At 45.1% G+C, this 22,558-nt stretch overlaps 1 protein-coding gene across 4 annotated transcripts in view; it reads left to right on the top strand.

Annotated features, from left to right (window-relative positions):
- The first annotated feature begins 348 nt into the window (after positions 1-348).
- Positions 349-22,558, top strand: part of syt8 (synaptotagmin VIII) — a 93,297-nt gene continuing 71,087 nt past the window's right edge. Inside the window, exon 1 of one of the 4 annotated variants that reach the window (XM_038807782.1) lies at positions 349-548. The gene's annotated coding sequence lies outside the window, so the exon portion shown is untranslated. Of the gene's footprint in view, positions 561-22,558 lie in introns of all 4 variants that reach the window. The other 3 variants (XM_038807783.1, XM_038807785.1, XM_038807784.1) reach the window with 3 other exon arrangements.

The following is a 22,558-nucleotide window of genomic DNA, read 5'->3' as shown; positions in this document are numbered from 1 at the left end:
TCCATGATCAATTTATCCATCTGCAGTAGCCGTGAAATCGACTTCAGTTCCCTCTGTTACAGACCATAAGTGTCCTCCAGGCCACAATGCTGAAATAAAAACCACCACAAAACAAAAACATTGCCAACTAGATTTATACATTAAACAATGCTGCACTGAATATAGAAGTCATCTAACCACATAGCCTTCTGTATGTTGTTTAAAGGAGATTAGTATCCAGATGAAAGGCCAAGTTCTTCCTGCAAATAGAGTGAAAGATTCATTGGAATTTTTTCGCTCTCTTGTTGTGGAGGCAGGGAGAGGAATGTGGTTGTGGGTGTTTCCTGCCCGATACAGGTGCACTTTCGTCATATGGGTGTGACCAGTTCTGAGCATCAAATTTCTTCATATTACAAGAAGAAAAGCGAGTCTGCCGTCTTTTACAACCAGTGATTTTCATAAAGTCACACTGCCTAAAATGCCAACAACAATGAAGGAGCAAGCAGGAGCGAGCTAGAAGGGCTTTGGATCAGGCTGGTGTGGTCCTGACTGATACTGTCGCAGGAAAGGTGAGAGTCACTGTAAGTGAAGTTTACCACTTCTTTTAACTGCTGGGTAACCGAGCAGCTGAAACGTCTCTGTGTTTAGGGAGTCAAGGGAGATTTTAAACGGCTAGCTCTCTGTGCTTTGACAGGTTCTAGATTTTAAACCTTTGATTTTCTCACTTTCTGTTTCACTGGGGTGCTATTCCACAGGCACTTATTGCCATCCAGTTGCTTTTAATGTGAGCTTTTAATAAACCTGCTGTTCTACATGACTGCGGAGGGAATAATATAGAGACATGTAAAATAAGAACAGGAGTAGGCCATTTGGCCCTTCAAATCTGCTTTGCCATTCATTATGATCATGGCTGATCATCCAACTCAGTGACATGTTCCCACTCCCCCCCCCCCCCCCCCGCGCCCCCCCCCCCCCCCCCCCCCCCCAATATCCTTTGATCCCTTTAGTCCCAAGTGCTCTATCTAACTGCTTCTTGAGAACATACAGGGGTGAATTCTCCCTTGGCCGGGATTCTCCGTCACGCCAGCAGTGCACCCCCGCCTGCAGGTTTCCCGGCAGCATGGGGCGGCCACAATGGGAAATCTCAATGGCCCGGTGGCAGGAACGGAGTATTCTGCTGCCGGCAATGGCATACCGCCGAGGAACATGAGGCTGGGGAGGTGGAGAATGAATTCCACAGGCTCACCACTCTGAGTGATGGAATTTATCCTCATCTCAGTCCTGAACGGTGTACTCCGTCTCCTTAGACTGTGACCCCTGGTTCCAGGCTCCCCACAATCGGCAACATCCTTCCTCTCTCCATGATCAAGAACATCCACTCTCTAGCAAAGTTGTGGATAACAATTGGAACAGAAAATTCTACTAATCTTTCCCCTCCCTAACCCAGTTAATCCAGTTATAAACAGTCCTCTTTCGTTGCTCCAGGTAGTGCAGTAGAGCAAATAAATAAATCACTCACTCTGTCACTGTATGGCGATTAGAAATTAAGAACCTGATCTATCCTTTCTCCTTGACTGGGAAGAGAGGGAGGGAATTAAGGCTGATTGAAATACCCAAGGCCCTGCTTCACCAGAGGCCACCAAATGCAGCACAATGGCATCAAACAAGAAATCTGAGTTTCAGTTGTGTTTTAACGCAGAGTTGTCCAGTAGCAATCTGTGCCTACTCACAGGTGTGGCTGTGGCAACTCCATTTTAGCTGCATGCATTCCTTTTGCACACAATGCAAGTAAATATAATTCACATGTATATTTACTTAAACATCAGCAGAGATTTTATCATGTGAATTTGGCAGGCAGGTATGCTGGGTAGAATTGATTTTTTGTTGCAATCTCATAGTCAACGTGTCATCCTCAAAAGGATTTAATCTACAAACAGCTAAGTCGCAATCAAGTCCTGCAGAGAGCTGTGCTGGGACCTTTGCTGTTCATGATCTTCATAAATTATTTGGATGATAGAAGTCTATAGAATTCTAATATCATTAATAGAATTATTAATAAAAGTAAATTTTCGGATCACACCAGAATATAAAGGGGAACTGAAAATTTAGATAAAACGAATAGTTGCATGAAGAAGTTTAGAATTATGTGGTATTTACAGCACAGAAACAAGCTAATGAGCCCAAAATGTCCCAATTCCTTCCAGGTCCATGCACTCTCCCTCCTCAGCCTTATCCTGGCTGGAGCTACTGTACAGTGGTTCCACCAGTACAGTTCCAGATCTGAGTTCCAGTCCCACTCTGGCGGCCTTTGATTCTCTGGTAACGACCGGCAGTTAACTCTCCTCCACTTACTGGGGGGACGGGGTGATTTTCAGCCGTAATTCGCCGCAAGCGAAAATACGATGCCGGTGGGAAATCCTGCAAAAGGCGAGAATTAGAACCTTGGCGGCCAGGCCTCATTCTTGGATTTTCCCTCCCCCTTGCTGGTGACGTAACAAAGTTCCCATCCAGAAAGGGTAGAAACCTCATTTAAATATATTTAATAAATTTAAATGTATTTAAAGGGCTTCCCCGCCACATGTTCCCCCAGGTAGGAAATACCCCTTGCTGGTGCAATGTCAGGTTGGTGAGGTTTATAACAGCTTTAGCAAAACGGTAAGGAGTTGAGGGAAACACATCGGGGTGCAAATGTGAATATAGCCCCCAGGGGAGAGGGGCATTCCTAGCACCCTGGCAGTGCCAGTCTGAAAGTGTCAACTTGGCAATGCTTGGGTGGCAGTTTCAGGGGTGGGCCCGTTGGGGAGCCCCATTGGGGGATTCCCCTTATGTGTGTTTGTGTGTCAGGGTTGGGGGTGAGGGTGTCCCTGATGCTTGTGTTAGGGTAAGGTTGGCTCCAGTGCCTGTGTGGGAGGGGATTGCCTTATTGCTCGTGGAGGGATGAGGGTTGTCCCGTTGCTTTTTGGAGGGAGGGGTCATCCTGATGCTTGTGGGGTGAGACATTGATGTTGCCCTGATGTTTGTGGAGGGGAAGGGAGGGTTATTTCACATACAGATCAGGGCACTCTTTAAAGATGCTGCCCTGAACTCTGGGGAACAGCATTGCAGGCTCTTTCAGGCTCCGCCGTGCCAGAGTTACGGTGGAAACCATTCCACTCCAGATTCTCCGTGCACAGAATGTTAGAGAATCTGGAGAGAAAACGCAACTGTGCAGCCGGAGAGCTACATGCCTGTTTTCTTGCTGAAACCAACACTCTGACAAATTATTGGAAGATTCTACCCACATTTTCTTCTCTTAGTCTCTAACCCCACTTTATCATCTTCCTTTGACCCATTCTATATTTTACCTTTGGCTTCCAATATCAGACTGATACTGGTTTTCTCCGGGTGCTCCCATTTCCTCACATAGTCCAAAGATGTGCAGGTTAGGTGGATTGGTCATGCTATAAAAATGCCCCTTAGTCAACGGTTAGGTGGGGTTATGGGGATATTGGGCCTAGGTAGGGTGCTCTTTCAGAGGGTCGGTGCAGACTCGATGGCCCAAATGGCCTCCTGCACTGTAGGGATTCTATGATTCTATTCTATTCTAACCTTGTTCTGGATTAACCCCTCAGTTCTGGAAAGGGCGTCCACAATCTCATTCGATTTCCCTGCAATATGAGTGAACTTAGGTGATATGGTTGGAGAAACCAACTCCAATGGATTATCTTTGCATCTTGAATTTTTACATAAATGTTAAAGGATTATGGTCGGTACACACTTTGGTCTCGCAGTATCCATTTTGCATTTTGTATTTATCCATTTATCTCAAAAGTTTTTGAGAGCCAATGATAAACCTAGGGTTTCCTTTTCCAATGTGGAATATTTTTTCTGACTTTTGGTATTTTGGAGAAGTATCCGATTGGTTTCTCTATTCCAGATTTGTCCTCCGTGCGGAGGACAGCTTTTTCTCCCCATAGTTACTAGCTTCAATTGTTACTTTAAATGCTTGGTTAAAATCTGGAGCTGCTTGCATTGGTTCATTTATTACAATGGGTTTCAGCTTTTCAAAAGCTGCATTTTCTGCAGTAGGTATGTTGGCGGGGCAGCTATTGTGCTGGAGTTTGAGACAAATTTGTGGGAGAATCTACACATCCCTAAGAATGTCATGATTTCCCATTTTGTTGTGGGAATGGGGAACCATGCTCCTGCATGTATCTTTGCAGCCCTCGGCAGTATTTGTTATTGTCATGCTACGGACAGAATTTTTCCCAAATTGTACAGTGCTGGATCAGGCAGAAAAAGCTGTGCGAAAGGCATGGCTTAACAGGTGCCTTTTATTGCCTGATGATTACACAGTACCCTGTGCAATTTCAAAGTGTTGTCAAGGATCACACAGCCTTCTGCATGCATTGTGGCAACCCCCTCAACATAACGCCAATCTCGGGAACACCTCAGATTGTCATCAGTGCTCTCCCCTATCCCCCCCTCGTACTGACATCGGAGCTCTCCCCTCTCTCCTCCCACCACACATAAGGGATACCCCATTCCCACCGGTGGAGGGTTATTCCCAACCCACCAGAGTCCACTCAGCACTCCCCCCTTCATGTGCCCACTTTGCACTTTCCATTTGGCACTGCCCCATTGGCATACCTCCTTGGCACTGCCAGATTGTCAAGGGGCAACACCCAGCTTGCCCCTCAACCCCTGAGGCTTCCAACATGTCTGAGCCACCAGTGTGGTCATCATGACTAGTTTTCACTTTTGAAAGTCTGTAGTGATTTGTGCTAACTTGACGCCATGCTTCCAAGGGGAGGATGCGTCGTTTGCGCGACGCTACGGTGTAAAGCGTGTAATCACATTAAACGGTACTCAAGTTCATGTAAGTCAGGTTCACTTCACAGGTGGTGTGTGGGGAAGATCTCTTACCAAGATCTTGCTGGCGTAAATCCTGTTTTTGCCGTGTCGCGAGATTTAGCAGCCATAATGGGATTTGTGCTGTGGTAAAAGGGACCGCGAGATCTTGCCCTATCTGTCCGAGGGAGGTCACCTGAGCCTGAGTGAACTTGCTCTTTGTGAGATTGACCACTTGGTCAGCCAATTACAATTTCTGGAAGAGGGCTTCCAATTGCTCTATGTGATATTCCCATGTGCCATGTGTATACAAGCAGATTGTCTAGGTACACTAATTGGATAAGCCTGCCATTACCTGGTTCATCCGTCTTTGGAAAGAGGCTGGCCCATTTCTGAGTCCAAATGGCATGACTCGACAATGTTATCACCCCTCTCGAGTTATGAAGGTGGAGATTTCCTCGGCTCTATTAGCTGATACTTCAGCATGTAGTTAATCTCCTCCCAAACTTAGGCCAGATTTTATGGTCCTGGATGTTGCCCTATGGGAGGGGCTGCTATAAATGTGGTGCAGCCTGGCTTTTAAATTCAGTGAACGGCCTTGTCATGTCTGCTCACTGTTCTGCACTTAGGTGTGTGAATAAAGTGTCCAAGTTCACTAGAATTTCTGACTTTGTGAGCCAGCTGCTAGGGGGCACATCTCCCTCCAATTGATCCTCACTATTACCACGTCATCTAGGTCAGTGACTATGGGACACAGTTACAATTTCCTGTTGTGATACTGTGCTGTACATTCAATGTTATCTGAGAATACTACAGTCAAATGTGTTGGGGATATTGAGGTTCTGGAGAAGCTATAGAAAAGAGTGATCAAAATTATGTCATTACTTAGGGCACTTGTTAACAGGATAAACTCAATAATTTGCATCTATTTTCATAGTTGTGATGACGTCGAGGATGAAGGAATTAGATCGTGTCCCGATGGATAGGTTATTTGAGACAGGGATGAGCAATCTAGGGTAGAGAATGTTGGCAAAGGGTTAATTTACATGTTTGGATTTTAAGAGTCATTTGACTCTGGAAAGATTACTGGAGCATGTGTGGTGAATATGAACTCACTGCAGTACTTCAAAAACAAGTCGGACATTGTCCTTAGAGAGTAAAACAAGTTGGAGAGAAAAGCTGTGGAATAGTGATATCTGCGCATTACCGTGGGTCCTTGGAGTTAATTTGGAAATTGAAGATGAATTTCTCAGAATATTCCCAGAATTGGTCTCAAAATGTTATTTTGCCTGGAAGGGCAGGTGTACTATTTTGCACAATGTTTTGCCTAGAATTGGCAGACTTATGATGGATGACAGACTAACCTATTTTTTACAACCCTTTTGGCCTGTGGCAGAATTAAAGAAGCTAATACCATATTTGATTTTAAACAAAAATTCTCCACTCAAGGATCTTGCCCCAAAATATTCTTCATTTGTGCAAATTTAAAATAGGCATTGAAAGGTGGTAGAAATGTGCTTCTATTTTCTGCTCTGTGTGACTTTCTGGCCCAGAAAAAAAACTTAAAACTATTCCACCAGTGTGGTGGAACAGCTGCCACAGATTTATTTTCCTGAACTTATTGTATTATTTAGGTTCATGGTGGAGCCAATAAAATTTACATTTTTTTCGGTGGGTGTGGGAGAGGCGGCAGAGGGAAATATGGGAAATGCAGCTCAATTGGCACCATGTGAAAGCAGATTCATGTCAGGGAAGGCCTCATTGTGGGAGAGCAAGGTTCACTCTGTTCATGATGGTATTGCAGCCAGTTAAGAGAAGCTAATATCATGGATAAGTGAGTCATTGAGAACCATGCCCCAAAGCAACTGCCATTTGGGATCAGCAAGTTCAACTGGAGAAGTGTCAGGTCCAAGAGCAGCAAACCTGAATAATTAAGACCTATAATTAAGACCTATAAATAAGTCATATTTCCTGTCATCAATGAACCTAAAAAAAAAATCATAGAAGCTGGTGGAGACTCAAACAATTAAGGGAAGCTTGTGTGAAGACACAGCCTGCCACACAAGTTGTTTCTGCAATCAACCTTCTTGATTGCTCTTTGTGCCTGCAAAAAAACAAAGCAATTATGTGAGCCGCAGCAATTGAAAAAAATCTCAAGTGGCGTTCCTCACGACTTTCCTGCTCATTCCTTTTGTGGCTTGAAACCGTGGCTGCATTCTAAAACACCCAATTGCTTAGGCCTCAATGCAAAGCTTACAGCTTCAAGGTGAATTGTTTGATTGGACAACAGCAATGCTGTCTCCCCTTCTCCTGATTCCAATCCCCACCTCTGCCATCTTTACAGCATGAGGAATGCTGCATATATTGCATCAGTAATTAATCTTGCTTGATTTAGTTTAAACTCTTATAGTCAGGAGGCTTACCTCTGTCTTACAGGAGATTTGAAGGTCTGAGCTTTCTTTTGTAGTGTGGCAACATGTGAGATGCCGAACCAAACATTAGCAGGAAAAACTAATATTCAGGTTTTAGTGAAAGACACAGCTATGCTTGTAACTTGACTTCATTTTACCAACAATGTTAATACTAATCAATAATCAGTCACAGTTGAACATTGATCAATGTTCATAAATTCATCACATAAAATACAGCAATTTTGGTTTACTTAGTGGCCACCTTGGTCACAAGTCAGTATTGGTGCCAGATGATCATGCAACTGTGGAGAGGGGAAGTGGGAACCACAGATACACACAGGGAGAGAAAGAAAGAGAGGAACATAATTACAATCAGATCTGTGGTAGAAGGGATAGAAAAAAATCACTGAAACAGAGAGATAAAAAGAGACACATGCAGAGGGAGAGGGAGCAAGAGAGAACCACAGAGGGACGGTCACAGAGATAGAGATAAAGAAAGAGAATCACTCCCATCCAAGAGGTAACCATAGACATATATATATGTCTATAGGGACAGAGATAGAGTGAAAGGTGCACCTGCAGAAATACTATCTGCCAGTGTGAAAAATAACAGGTTTCCTTCAATATATGGCTAGATAGAAAGAACGACAAACAAGAATGTACAGAAAGATGAGAACAGAGAAGCACAAACATAAACGAGGATAGAATAAGCCAGAAAATAAAACACTGCAGGCATATTCAGGAATATAAAGAGAGAGAAAGAGAACCACAAATACACACAAGTATAGACGGTGTTGGAGGAGAAAATATTACATATTTTCTCTCCCTTTTGTCTTGAGTGTGAAAGCCACAGGTACACGCAGGGAGGGAGAAAAAGCGATTGTTTATGGTAAATTTATCTGAGCGAGCTGCGTGCGAAGACAAGTGTACTGATTATAAAATTCAAATAATTTTGCTCTCGGGTTTTAACATTTCATTCTAATAAAATTGGGTATGCATGTATCTGTAAAATAAATGAGGACTGAGTACCCCTAATTGCTACTGTACTTATCAAAATTGTTTCTACTTGTTGAGTGACATTAATCACTGACCTACTGGACGTATTATCAGAATGAACCAACTGTATGTTTTATTGCTGAAAAAAGAGACATGTTGAAGCTTTTCATCCTGCACTCACCAGGATACTTTACAATAAAGGGAAAACAACAATTTATACCGTATGAAGGGATTAGGTTGTGTCCAGTTGGATAGATTATTTAGCTTTGGCATCCCTAAATAAGGGAGCGGGAGTTATTCAGGATTCCTACTTTTACTTGCTTGCTGGTGGCCTTTGGTGGGAATTGCATATGTGCAAATGTCAGGCGAGGAAAAGACTGGGATTACCTGTGATTCATTCCACAGTTGAATTGCCATCGCCGGCTGATCGGCTCCCACACAAAAAGTGTCCACTTCAGTGATGTACCTGAGAAACCTTCACCCAGCAAGGCTTCTATGTCTTCTGGGGCACAAATACTTGGAGAGAAGTAAATACTTTCTATCATTTGTGTCCTCTTTCTCAATGTGCTCACGGCTGTGTGTATACAGAGAAAGAAGATATAGAGGAGAGGATATTTTTCTCAGTTTTGCTACTTTTATTGAAGCCAATGTCAACACTGACACTACCTGACGGCCCTAATGAAGGCTGTGTTTTAAGTAAACTATGAATGCAAAAGGAGTCTTGAGAAAATAGCTCATAAATGTAAAGATTTAAATTACGTCAAAAAATCATCCTGCCCGGAACTCTCCGGTTGTTGCTATTCATTTTTCCCGCTGGCAGCGCACCCCCTTCCACGGGTTTCCTGGCAGCGAGGGGTAATTTAAATGAGAAATCCCATTGACAAGCAGCGAGACGATAGAATCCACCTGCCAGCGAACTGCGCTCCGTCGAGAAACACGCGACTGAGGAACCGGAAAATCCCGCCCCTATGCCTGATGTCAGTGCAGCATGAATAACAATCAACTGTCCATCACAGAAAAAATAATAATAATTTGATCAATGGAGATGGGGTTTCTTTAACCCTCGTCAAGGTTGCAGTTGCATTTTCAGCACTTTGAGGTCCAAAGAATTCCCTGCACTTTCACAGGAAATTTGATCAAGAGGAAATATCGAGAAAACTTCTCACCAGAAAGATTAGAAGAACTAATGCAGAAAAAGGCTTTGACACCAAATGCTGTTTATCTGGAGACTCAGAGAAATTCAACACTTTAACACAATTAAAGTCAACCAAATTACTATTTCGAAACATCAGGGATGTTATTGTTGAGAAATTTAGGCGACGGTGCGTGACTCATAATGCAAAGATTGTAAAGAGTAGGAGAGAAGATGAAGTAAATTAAGAGTTAGTGCTTAATTGATGCCAACTTTTACTTTTAAAAGCATGCAGTTTCTAGGGAGGAAGAAAGACAGTGGGAGGTAAGTTCTATGATTTATCCTGGGAGAGACTATCTTAAAGTAACAATGCGATGAATCCGCCATTAATTTATTTTCCAACTAAAATGCCTCTCCTTAAATGCATCTGCATTATTCACCTCAACCACTCCCTGTGGTAGTGAGTTCCACATTTTCAGCACCCTTTGGTTGCAGAGGTTTCTTTTAAATTCCCTGTTGAATTTCTTGGTGACTCTCATATACTGTTTTGTTCTTTCAAGCAAGTGGAAAACATTTAATAATTTTAAAGATCTCTTGGTCATTCATTTCTTTTCAAAAGAAAAGAAACATAGCCTGTTCACTTTTCCTCCTGTTAGGGATTTTTGTATTAATTCATGGCATGTAAGCATCGCTGGCTAGGCTAGCATTTATTGCCCATCCCTAATTACCCTCGAGAAAATGGTAGTGAACTGCTTTCTTGAGCCTCTGCAGTCTGTGTAGCCTAGTTACCTTCCACTTACCTTCCTAATCACTATACCTGCATCCTAACTTTATGTGATTCATGTTACATGACATCCGGGTCCCCTGTACCAGCGGGTTCTGCAATCTCTCTCTATTTAAATAATATGCTGCTTTTGTATTCTCGTTCTCCCACATTATACTCCATCTGCCAAATGTTTTCCACTTCCACTCATGTAACTTATCTGTATCCCTTTATCAATTCTTTACTTCATCCAGGCAACTTACTTTCCTACACATCTTGGAGTAATTGGCAAATTTAGCTACCATATATTCAGTTCATTCAAGCAAATTATTGATATAGATTGTAAATAATTGAGGAGCCAGCACCGATTCCTATGGCACTCCATTTGTTACAGCCTACCAACCTAAAAAAGACACATTTGTCCCTACTCCATGCTTCCTTTTATCCAACCAATCTTTATCCTTATATATTATCCTCTGCATCATGGAACCAAACTCCTCGACCCTAATCTCTATAACTTTCCCTACACCTGTCCCAATCTCCCTCACTCTTCTCCTTTATTACACTCCTTAGAACCTCTCTCTTTGATCAAATTTTCAGTTGTCTGACACTTGGGTTGGATTTCCTTCCAGTCGGATTGACTCGGGAACCCATTAATAAATGTGAGAGGGTCCCTTATCTGTAATTTCCAACCTGATCCCAAGACTCCTCTATTTTTGGAGGTGCCTTTAAAGGGTGCAAACGTCTCCATTAGAAGCCCACATCTGGCACTCCTGACTTGGCCGACTCTATTGTGGAGAAAGGTATCTCCCACTGAAGTCATGAGTGTAAACTAGTAAAAGTGTCAATGATCCAGGCCCTTTGAAGTTTCATGGACTACAACCCACAAGCACTTGAGTCCACTTCAGCTTGTCAGTAAACAATGCGAAATTGACTTCAGACAAGAGAGCCTGAGCTGTCAATCAATACATACAGTGGTGAGCTGGCAATCTGATTTGTTTGAATAACTATTATTTACAATCGGAGAAACTTACCAATGGAGTATATTTTACATAGTGATTTTCTAAACGTCCGAAGTTACACTGTGATGTTCTTTGGTCTAGAGAGAGTACAGTGGGTCAATGGGCATGGAAGTGCCAGAGCCTGACATAAGTGGTATAAGGAGACATAGGAGGAGGGTGAAAGGACAGAGCCTGCCATTTGGGCACGACTGGCATGAATTATGAATGGGAAGTATTTTGAGTGTGATAAGGTGTGAGGGGTAAGGGGTGGAAGCCCTTGGTGTTTTTATTTTAACTGGGATGGAAGTCCCACAGCACCGAAGGGCACCTTTTAAACAGTCCATCTTTTCGCCAGCAGCCTCTGTGGCTACCTCTGCACTTCTTTTCCTTGGCTTGGCTGAGGCTCACACCTGATCCCCAACAATGAAGATACTGCCTTGGTGGGCACTTCCACCTGAGGAAGGCTGGCCAACGTGGAATTTTCCCAACTTCCCTTAACCACCTTGAGGTTGACTTGGTGTCATATTTTGTTTTTCAATAATTTGTTAAGTGCCTTGGGACATTTTATCATACAAATAACATATACAAACATAAGTTGTTATTTTAGTCACAGACATAATGTATGTGGTGATACATTTTGTACTGCTGGTAATCAGTATATGGTTGGAGCGAGTGTGCCTTTTCTTACCCATTTGAGTGTGTATACCAATTGAATAATTCAGCAGCAAGCTTTTGTGAGTTTTGAAATAAATAAGGTTATTTATCCTCACACACTTACCCCAGATAAATGCAATGTTACCTACTCAACCTCATGAGTGCTCTTACACACGTAGAATAGTTACAAGAAAAGGTAGTAAACCTTTACAAGTTACAGTTAAGTCAGTCCCTGGTTTTTGATTTCCATTCTCACATGGCAGGTCTATGGTTTCTTGGATAGTCTTGATGCTTTAAAATTGAAGTGAGGGTCCTGCAGAGTGTACAACAACGTTCACAGCTGGTTGTGAAGTTTCTTCTAGTCAAATTTCTAGCAGGTTGATTCTCAGGTGAACTTTGGAAACTGCAGCAAGTTAAGTATTTTGGCTGCTTGATGTCTCATAGCTGGTTTCTGAGCCTAGTTCACAGACTATCTGAACTGATGCTTCTTATGGCTGTGGTGGGTATGTTTTCAAACAACTCTTTGATACCCTATAAACAAAGAAGCATGGTTGCCTTCTTGTGGTTTTTCACAAGTTCAAAGTACCTTCCAAATAAGGAGTTGTGTTTATGTTGATTGCACACTATGCATTGTGGATGAATAACTTTGCTGTCCACCCAGTCTAGCTTGGATGGGAAAATCTACCATGATACAATGGGATTGTGATAGGGGTCATTGAATTATATCTGTCACTAATTGTTTCAATCTTCCTTTTTGTTCACTATGATACATGAAGATAGGCAGTCCAGAAAATTCCATTGTCCCTTTGTGTTGGCCCACTCTTAAAAAAAGAGATGTGCGAATTCCCCAGATGGCCATTGTGACAATCCCAATTAATGTCATAACTGGACAGGAAGATCTCAGAATGGAACCCTATCTTCACATTTATTCATAAAATGTGGAGCAAGAGAGCTACAGGATCGCTAATTATTTTTAACAAGGCCAATACATTTATTAAACATGAAAAATTGGATTATTATACAATACTCCTTTACTTCTCCATTACCTTAACAAATATACCCAGATTTTAAGATGAACACGGATTACGAAGTACATTTTAAGCTACCATGGTCTCGGTAACGCAAAGTCCCTCTAAGCACCGAGTATGGCTGTGGCCAAAGACACACACTCTGCTCTGAACCCAAGCTAGTGCCGATGGATTTCTCCTCAGAATCCCCCAGATGATTGTTACATGAGAGTTTCCAAACTCACTGCTTGCTAGGTTAATTGGACATTCTGAATTCTCCCTCTGTGTACCCAACAGGCACCGGGGTGTGGCAACTAGGGCATTTTTATAGTAACTTAATTGCAGTGTTAATGTAAGCCTACTTGTGACAATAATAAAGATTATTATCAAAAACATGCTTTCAAATCTTTACTCGTAATAATGCTTTCCCTTAGCAATTTGCATTCCAAAATCCATTCCAGGTTTTACGAATGACTTTAAAAAAAAATCTTCCACTCCAATTTTAACAGTAAATCCAGTCCAGGATTTCTTTTTAAAATAAATTTAGAGTACCCGATTATTTTTTTCCAATTAAGGGGCAATTTAGCTTGGCCATTCCACTACCCTGCACATCTTTGAGTTGTGGGGGCGAAACCCACGCAAACACGGCGAGAATGTGCAAACTTCACACGGACAGTGACCCAGAGCCGGGATCGAACCGGGGACCTCGGTGCCATGAGGCAGCAGCACTAACTACTGCGCCACCATGCTGCCCCTGAGTCTAGGATTGTTAACTCCATTTTGTCTTGATGCTATATAAATTGTTCACAATTGCTTTAACTTTCGATTCTCGGACTCTCGTAAAATGACATAAAAAGATTGATTTACCCCTGGAGTCTGCTGTCACACTTAAATCTGGTTACTGCAATTATCTCTTTAACAGAGAACATTTTTCTTACTCTTCCTTGAATTCTTTGAACAATACTTTGGTCTCTGTTATCTTAACTTCAGTCATCTTAAGACATTCTTTCTGTCCCAATTCCCTGGTTACCTGAATAGTAATTGATTCTTTAGGAAGCCTGCTTCTTTGCAAACTCCCATCCTGTCCACTCTCCCTTCCGTCGGAATTGGGTGATGTTCATTCCACAGTGTTCTGCCTCCAGCAAATTCAGCTAAATCTAATACTTTAAAACTTTTCTAGCTGACAAGGCCCCCAGTTGCTAAACAACCTCTGATAGATTCGTTATTCTTACCTCTCTTCGCACAATAGATTCACATTTGGAACTTAACACAGTTGGAACACATACAAACACCGTTTTCTAACTATAGATGATATCCTTCTAGGCACAGAAACATGAAATTAAATCCACTTAAAACAATACCTTATCTTTAATGTTTACCAATACAAATATCAATCTATTAAAACTACCTTTGTTTTCCAAACACTGCCAATATACATATATAATTAGATATTTGTCTGAGACTTGATACTGACTGTAGCTCAAATGCCAAAGGTTTGGTGAGCCATTTTATCAGTTTCTTTTAAAAGTATTGACTAAAAATTGATAATATACTGGCATGACAGTTTGCTGTTGTAAATCTGGAAATAACATTTGGATGATATTAACTGTAGATTTTAAAAGGTTGTAGTAAATGAGGGGAAGGGAAGAATGTGGTCGGTAATGAATTCTCTTATTTGTGAGCCTTAAGTAAATAAGTGAGATTTACTTATTTTCAGATATTTGCAAAGTAACTAAAAATTTCCTATGAGTTTCTGCAAATCACTTTTACTTCAGCAATAATGAACTGCTATAATCTATGCAGAACAAGTAGGCTGACTTTATTACTTTAACCATTCTGTCTGCTAATCCCCCCTACAATGCAGATGGGGTCGCATCACCCCTGTTCCTTCACAATTCACTGCATGATCCAGACCTGATTGTGCAGGCAACAATTTCAAAATTTGTAGGCAATACAAAACTTGGAAGCATTGTAAACTGCTAGGAGGATGATGTAGAACTTCAAAAGGACATAGGGGCCGGGGTTCTCCGCTATCCGGTGGGGCAGGCAACTCCGGCGCGTAGGAGTGGCGTGAACCACTCCGGCATCGTGCAACAATAGCAGTAATAACTAAGAAAACAGGAGCTCGAGTAAAACAGATCTTGCTTGCAGGCCACCTCTTGCAGACTGATAAAGCCCTTCCATAGTTTGCACATGCGCAGAACCCTCACAGGAGAAAGGCTCATAAGAACATTCTGTACTCAAAATGTCACTCTGTGATATAAGCGAGGAGGTTATTTTGTGTTTGTATAACACACTGATTAACCATCAGCTTGAGTACTGCATACAGTTCTTGGCATCATTCAAAATCATGAGGGATCTGGACCGGGTAGATAGGGGAATCCATTGATAAAATGATCGAAAACCAGAGGGCACAGATTTAAGGTAATTGATAAAAAAAAAAGTACATGTGGGGCAGGATTCTCCGCACTTCTGTGCCGAAATCACGATCGGCGCGGGGCGGAGAATGGGCGACAAACCCCAGATCGGGTCCGACGCATCCCCGGGGAAACGCTGCGACACGGCGCGCACATGTGTGCGGTCGACGCGGCACCAGTCGGGGACCATTGAAAGAGACCCCCACAGCGATTCACCGAGTGCAGCTGGCCGAGTTCCCGACGGCTGCCCTGTTGGGGGGCAGGGGGATCATTCATGGGGGAGGCCTCCGGGACGGCCAGGATACCGATTGGGGGCCAACGATCCACGGGTGTGCGCGATCTGGAGGGGGGGGGGGGCTATGTTATTGGTGCCAGTCTGCGGTGTAGGTCAGCCATGTCGCGTGGTGCGGCCGCCGCCGTGCACATGTGCGGACCTCAGACCGGAAGTGCAGGGCCCCCTATCGGCAGCCAGAGCTGTGAGGACTACTCCATGGACCTGCTAGCCCCCTGCAAATCGGAGAATCACCTTGGACTTTCTCCAGGTAAATCCAGAGTGATTTGCCCACGTTTTTCGTAGGCGTGGGGTCATAGCCCCTTTATTGGAGAATCCCGCCAGTAATCTGCGAAAACCTTTTTCACACTACGAGTGGTTAGGGTCTGGAATGCACTGCCTGTGTGTGTGGTGCATGTCGGTTCAATCAAGGCATTCCAGAGGGCATTAGATGATTGTTTGAAAATAAATAATGCACAGGGTTATGGATGATGTGTTATCTGTGTTGATCTAACATCGACTGCAACTGGATGCAGTAAAACAAGAAACAGGCTTCCGACACAGGAGATGGTCCAACACTGTTTTATTGAACCTGTTGATTGCTGTACATAATCTGCTGTGGGTTGACACTCTATTAACCTAACTGATAACCTCCTACTGGCTTGACCAGACTAACTCTCTATCACATGGTGATGATGTTCATTGGCCTGTGCACTGCGACTATCTCCCTAGCCGTTCCTGTGAGAGAGGGAGAGCCTTAATGCCCTGTGGGCTTTATAGTGGTGGTGTCCTGTCTGGTGATTGGTTGTTGTGTGTTGTGTGTGTTCATTGGTTATCTTGTGTGTCAATGACTGCCTGTCTGCATCTCATGATATACATGAGTGGATATTTTGACATCTCCCTCTTTTAAAATAAATTTTGGGGAACGTGGCTGAATATGCATGCATAAATGTGTACAAGTGGGGAATGGATGAACTTATGTACATGGGAAGGTGTCTATCGTGCAGATACAGAGCAAACTGAACAAAATTTACAAGATTTAAGTCTACAGATTCTGTCTTTGTGGTGGGCGACGAATTCTTGTCGATCGCCGCAGAGGTGGAGGGGGGGACGCCGGCACCTGGACAGGTGGGATGGCTGCCATCTCGGTGGCCTTGTGGACAGGTAGGATCACTGTCAGATCGGTGGCCTCGTAGTGCAAGACGTCCGGAGGAGGCATGATGACATGCGAGAAGTGCGGTCGGGTGATGGGCAGGAAACTTTACGCAGTGCCCTCCTGTTGCGCAGTAAAATGGAGCCATCAGCCATTTGGACAACGAAAGACATAGGAGCAGACCGTCTGACGACAACAGCTGGGGCTGACCAACCTCCCTCAGGCAGCTAAACGCAAACAACATCGTCTGGAGCCAGCGCAGGCAGATCCGTGGCCTGAGCATCATACGTGATCTTTTGCTGGTCCCTGGATCGCTGCACCTTCTGCAGCACCGTGAGGTGGTCAAGGTCTGGAATGTGAATGGCTGGAACAGTCGTCCTCAGGTTGCGATTCATGAGCAACTGCTTGGAGACAAGCTAGTCGACAGAGGGGTTGCCCTGTATGCCAATAGCGCCAGGTTGAAATCCGAGGATGAGTCTACAGCCTTGCACAGCAGCTGCTTGACAATATGGACCCCTTTCTCGGCCTTCCCGTTTGATTGCGGGTAATGGGGACTGGATGTGATATGACTAAAATGGTAGGATTGTGCAAAGTCGGACCACACTTGGCTGTAGAAACATGGACCATTGTCACTCATTACCGTGAGTGGTATCCCATGCCTGGCAAACGTCTCTTTGCAGGCTTTGATGACGGACTTTGACGTGAGGTCCGATAGTTTCACCACTTCCGGGTAGCTGGAGAAGTAGTCAACCAGGAGCACTTAATCACGCCCATTGGCGCGAAAGAGGTCTATCCCCACCTTGGACCATGGAGAGGTTACAATCTCGTGCTGTTGCAGCATTTCCTTGGGCTGAGCTGGTTGAAACTTCTGGCATGTTGTGCAGTTGTGGACTGTGTGTGCAATGTCCTGGCTGATGCCAGGCCAGTAAACTGCCTGCCGAGCTCTGCGTCGACATTTCTCGACCCCCAGGTGACCCTCATGGATTTGTCTCAGCACCATGTTTTACATGCTTTGGGGAATGAAGATTCTATCTAATTTAAGGAGGATCCCCTCAACAACCGTCAGCTCGTCCTTAACGTTGAAGAACTGGGATCACAGCCCCTTTTGCCAGCCATGGGCAAGGTGTTGCATCACGCGCGGCAGTAGGGGATCTTTGGCAGTTTCTTTGTATATTTGTATAACTTGTTCATCAGTGGCTGGGAGGTTGCTGGCACACAGCTGCACCTGTGCTTCAATGTGGCGAATGAAGTCGCCCAGTTCACACGGCATGGTGATGGATCGGGATAGGGCATCCGCGACGATCAGCTCCTTACCCGGTGTGTAGACGAGTTCGAAGTCATATCGGCGGAGACGAAGAAGAATTCGCTGCAGCCAAGGTGTCATGTCATTTAAATCCTTCTGGATTATGTGGACTAAAGGCCTGTGGTCTCTTTCCACCGTGAACTTTGGCAGGCCGTATACGTAGTCATGAAACGTGACTATTCCTGTCAGGAGACCCAAGCACTCCTTTTCGATCTGGGCATACCGTTGTTCGACCGCAGTCATGGCCCTGGAGGCATATGCCAATGGAGCCCAGGATGAGGAGTCGTCTCGCTGGAGGAGCACCGCCCCAATGCCGTCCTGGCTTTCGTCTGTGGATATCTTGGTATCCTTGGTTGGGTCAAAGAATGCCAGTACTGGGGCTGTGGTGAGCTTCGCCTTCAGCTCAAGCCACTCCGCTTTATGTGCCGGAAGCCACTGGAACACTGTCGACTTTTTTACGAGATGCTGGAGGGCTGTGGTGTGGGATGCCATGTTGGGAATGAATTTCCCGAGAAAATTCACTATCCCGAGGAAATGGAGGACTGTCTTTTTGTCCTCTGGGGTCTTCATGGCATTGATTGCCAGCACCTTGTCAGCATCAGGTTGCACACGCTGCTGTGAAATGTGGTCACCCAGAAACTTGATAGCGGACCTACCAAATGAACATTTGGCTCTGTTGAGCTGGAGTCTGTTTTCATGTATCCACTGGAAAACTTGTTTGAGGCGAGCGATGTGATCCTCGGGCGTCGTGGACCAGATGATCACGTCATCCACATAGACTCGCACCCCCTCGATGCCCTCCATCATTTGGTCCATTATGCAATGAAATACTTCGGAAGCTGATATGATACCAAAAGGCATGCGGTTGTAGCAATACCTGTCGAACGGAGTGTTAAACGTGCACAGCCTCCGACTAGACTCGTCCAGCTGTATCTGCTAGAACCCACGGGAGGCGTCCAGCTTGGTAAAGAATTTGGCATGAGCCATCTCACAGGTTAACTCTTCACGCTTTGGGATCAGGTAGTGCTCGCGCATGATGTTGCGATTCAGGTCTTTGGGATCAATGCAAATGCGGAGTTCACCAGAGGGCTTCTTGACGCAGACCATGGAGCTGACCCAGTCTGTTGGTTCCGTGACCTTTGAGATGATACCCTAGTCTTGGAGCTCTCGTACCTGCGTTTTCAGACGATCCTTGAGAGGGGCCAGCACCCGGCGTGGTGCATGGATGACAGGGATGGCATTCGGTTTGAGCAATACCTTGTAACGATATGGGAGCATGCTCATTCCATCAAACACATTGTGGTACTGCGTGAGAATGTCGTCTATCTCAGCCTGGAGATTCGCATTGAGCGAGACAACTGCCAGTGTCGAGGACATGGCATGGATGCGCTGGACCAGATTTAGGAGTTTGCACGCGCGAGCACCGAGCAGGAATGCCTTGTCAGGCCGGACGATCTTGAATCGTAACGTCACTTTGATTGCCTTGTGAGATACACCTAGCTGACATGATCCACTCGCAGCTATGGCATTGCCATTGTAGTCAAGGAGCTGGCAGGCTGGTGGAAGAATGCTAGGTTGGTCTCGGATGCTGTCGAGGTCCGACTGTGATATGAGGTTTGCAGATGCGCCAGTGTCTAATTTAAATTGGATGCGAGACTGGTTAACCGTGATGACAGCACACCACTCGTCGTCAGGATCCACAGTGAGGATTGAAAGGCGGTTTGCAGGCACGGTAAAGGCCAGCTCGCGCATGGTGATTATGCCCACCCCATATGGAGACTTGAGGCAGTCAGCATCGGGGTCCGTTGGGCTGTCGGGATCCGAATCCTGCATGCCTTGTTGTACGCAGCGGACACGTCTGTGCTGCAGCTGGGATCACTGGCTGTTGATCGGTGGAGCGGTCCTGCATAAGGCCGTATAATGCCCAGGCTTTCCACACTGTAGACATCGCCTTCCTTTGTCTGGACATTGCCACTTTAAATGGGCGGAGCCACAATTTGGACACGTCATGACAGTGACATCAGCACGTTCCATGCGCCATCGCGCATACGCAGTGCGGTCGGACGACTTTCGCACATGCGCATCGGGGTCTTCGGCCTCGTCGTCCACCCGGTCGTGGTGCGCATGCGTAGGAACCCGGGAAAAACACGCAAAACGGCCACTCTCCTCGATGCTCAGGCCTTGCATTTTCGCTATGGCCTGCACCCTTTCTGCCTCGTGGGAGACTAGTTTTGCATTTTCTGCCGCCCTGATGTGGGAGTAACGATTCCTGGCATGCTCATGGACAATGCATGTTTCGATGGCAACGGAGAGGGTTAACTGTTTGATTTTGAGGAGCTGCTCCCGCAGGGAGTCGGACTGGACCCCGAAAACGATCTGATATCGGATCATGGAATCAGCCGTTGAGCCATAATTAGATGACTGCGCTAGGATGTGGAGATGGGTCAAGAAGGACTGAAAAGGTACATCTTTACCCTGAAGCCTCTGTTGGAAGATGTACCCTTCAAAGCTCTCATTCACCTCAATGTCGCAGTGGTTGTCGAATTTCAGCAGAACCATCTTGAACTTCACCTTGTCTTTGCCATCGGCAAACGGAAGTGAGTTATAGATGTGGATGGCATGGCCCCCCCCCCCCCCCCCCCCAGTCGACAGGAACAGCGCGATCTTTCGGGCATCCGATGCTGCTTCGAGGTTGGAGGCCTCGATATACAGGAGGAACCTCTGTTTAAAGACTTTCCAGTTGGCGCCGTGGTTGCCGGAGATCTGGAGTTGCGGAGGAGGTTGGATCTTTTCCATGCCGCTGGATGGCTGCGTGCTGGTCGTTGCAGATTCACTCGAGGTAGGTTCGTTAGAGTTAATAGCTCTCTGGTACCATGATGTGTAGTCTGTGTTGATCTAACATCGACTGCAACTGGATGCAGTAAAACGAGAAACACGCTTCCGACACAGGACATGGTCCAACACTGTTTTATTGAACCTGTTGATTGCTGTACATAATCTGCTGTGGGTTGACACTCTATTAACCTAACAGATAACCTCCTACTGGCTTGACCAGATTAGCTCTCTATCACATGGTGATGATGTTCATTGGCCTGCGCACTGCGACTATCTCCCTGGCCATGTCCTGTGAGAGAGGGAGAGTCTTAATGCCCTGTGGGCTTTATAGTGGTGGTGTCCTGTCTGGTGATTGGTTGTTCTGTGTCGTGTGTGTTCATTGGTTATCCTGTGTGTCAATCACTGCCTGTCTGCATCTCATGATATACATGAGTGGATATTATGACATCTCCCTCTTTTAAAATAAATTTTGGGGAACGTGGGCTGAATGGTCTACTTGTGCACTGTAAAAATTCAGTGATTCTGATTCAGTTCTTGGTTGAGTTATTGGGCTAGATTGTCTTGTATGATTCTACATTTAGCCAGGTAGAAGAGTGCTGGTGGGTGAAGAAAAATGTTGGCGGTGTGTCATACAACAGGGCTAGGCCCCTCATGGAATTCCGTTCTATCTGCCTCTGCTACTGCCGCTTCCCGGAACCTACCGCAGGGAAGGTAGCTGTTGGTCCTAGGGAAGCAGCAATAATAGCTGTAAGGTGCTCCCATAGAAGTAGAGGCCTTGTATTTATTTTTCTGTCAACTCTTAGCTGCTAATGGTCTCAATTTAAGCCAAGGCTTTCAGTGGGTCATCTGACTGATCTTGTGAGTATTTCCATTACTCTAACAGAGTTCCCATTACTTTTGAGGTTGCAGCATTCGTCCCACTGCAGGATTGCGGAGGGGATCTGATCTGGAGGGGAGGGGGAGGGGGGGGGGGGAGTCCGATTCCAGGAGTCCAATCAGATTCCGGGGTGTCTGATTCCATGGGCTTTCTGATCTCTATCCCTGGCTGTCTTTGTATGGTATGGTGCAAGGGGAGTGATCTGGGGCTTGATTAATGGGGCTGGTTTGGCACAGGGCTAAGTCGCTGGCTTTGAAAGCAGCACGGTTCGATTCCCGCACCAGCCTCCCCGAACAGGCGGCGGAATGTGGCGACTAAGGGCTTTTCATCGTAACTTCATTTGAAGCCTTCTTGTGACAATAAGCGATTCTCATTTCATTTTTTTCATTTCATCTGTTGGGAAATGTGGAGTTCGTGAGACAGCATTCCTGCTTCTCATGGCCCACAGCATTGCGACAAAAATATTTGTCTTCTCCCTGAGGCTGTCCTGGCATTGCTTCAGCTGTTGGATTTCCTGAGACTTCAGAAGCCCACTCAGTTAACCTGCAAAGTCGGTTAAACCAGGTGCTGCCACCGCCATGTTTAAAATGCCAACCTGCATCCTGGGCCTTGTGACGTCTCAGTAAAATACAGAGTTCAGCAAGGGGCAGGCTTCCTGACATGTTGAGGTTTTCCTGATTTAATTGCCCCTTGTATCCAATACCATGTGCTCACCCATGTTAAAATTCTTCCCTGAATCTTAATGGTCCCTGACCCAAGAAAAGGATCAGGATTCTGGAGGAACCAGAGGGAAGGAATCCTAGCCCTTGTCTTGATTATTGGTGCTTTGCAACATTCAAAGGCTGAAAGCCCCAGCAAAGGACACTCCATTGTATATATTGTGTTGCCCTATTATGTATTCTCATGTATTTTCTTGAATTCTGTTTAAT

The sequence above is a fragment of the Scyliorhinus canicula genome, chromosome 9 (assembly GCF_902713615.1).
Source record: "Scyliorhinus canicula chromosome 9, sScyCan1.1, whole genome shotgun sequence".
Taxonomy (NCBI): Eukaryota; Metazoa; Chordata; class Chondrichthyes; order Carcharhiniformes; family Scyliorhinidae; genus Scyliorhinus; species Scyliorhinus canicula.
The sequence above is the reverse complement of the archived record's forward strand: the minus strand, read 5'-3'. Positions and strand labels throughout refer to the sequence as shown.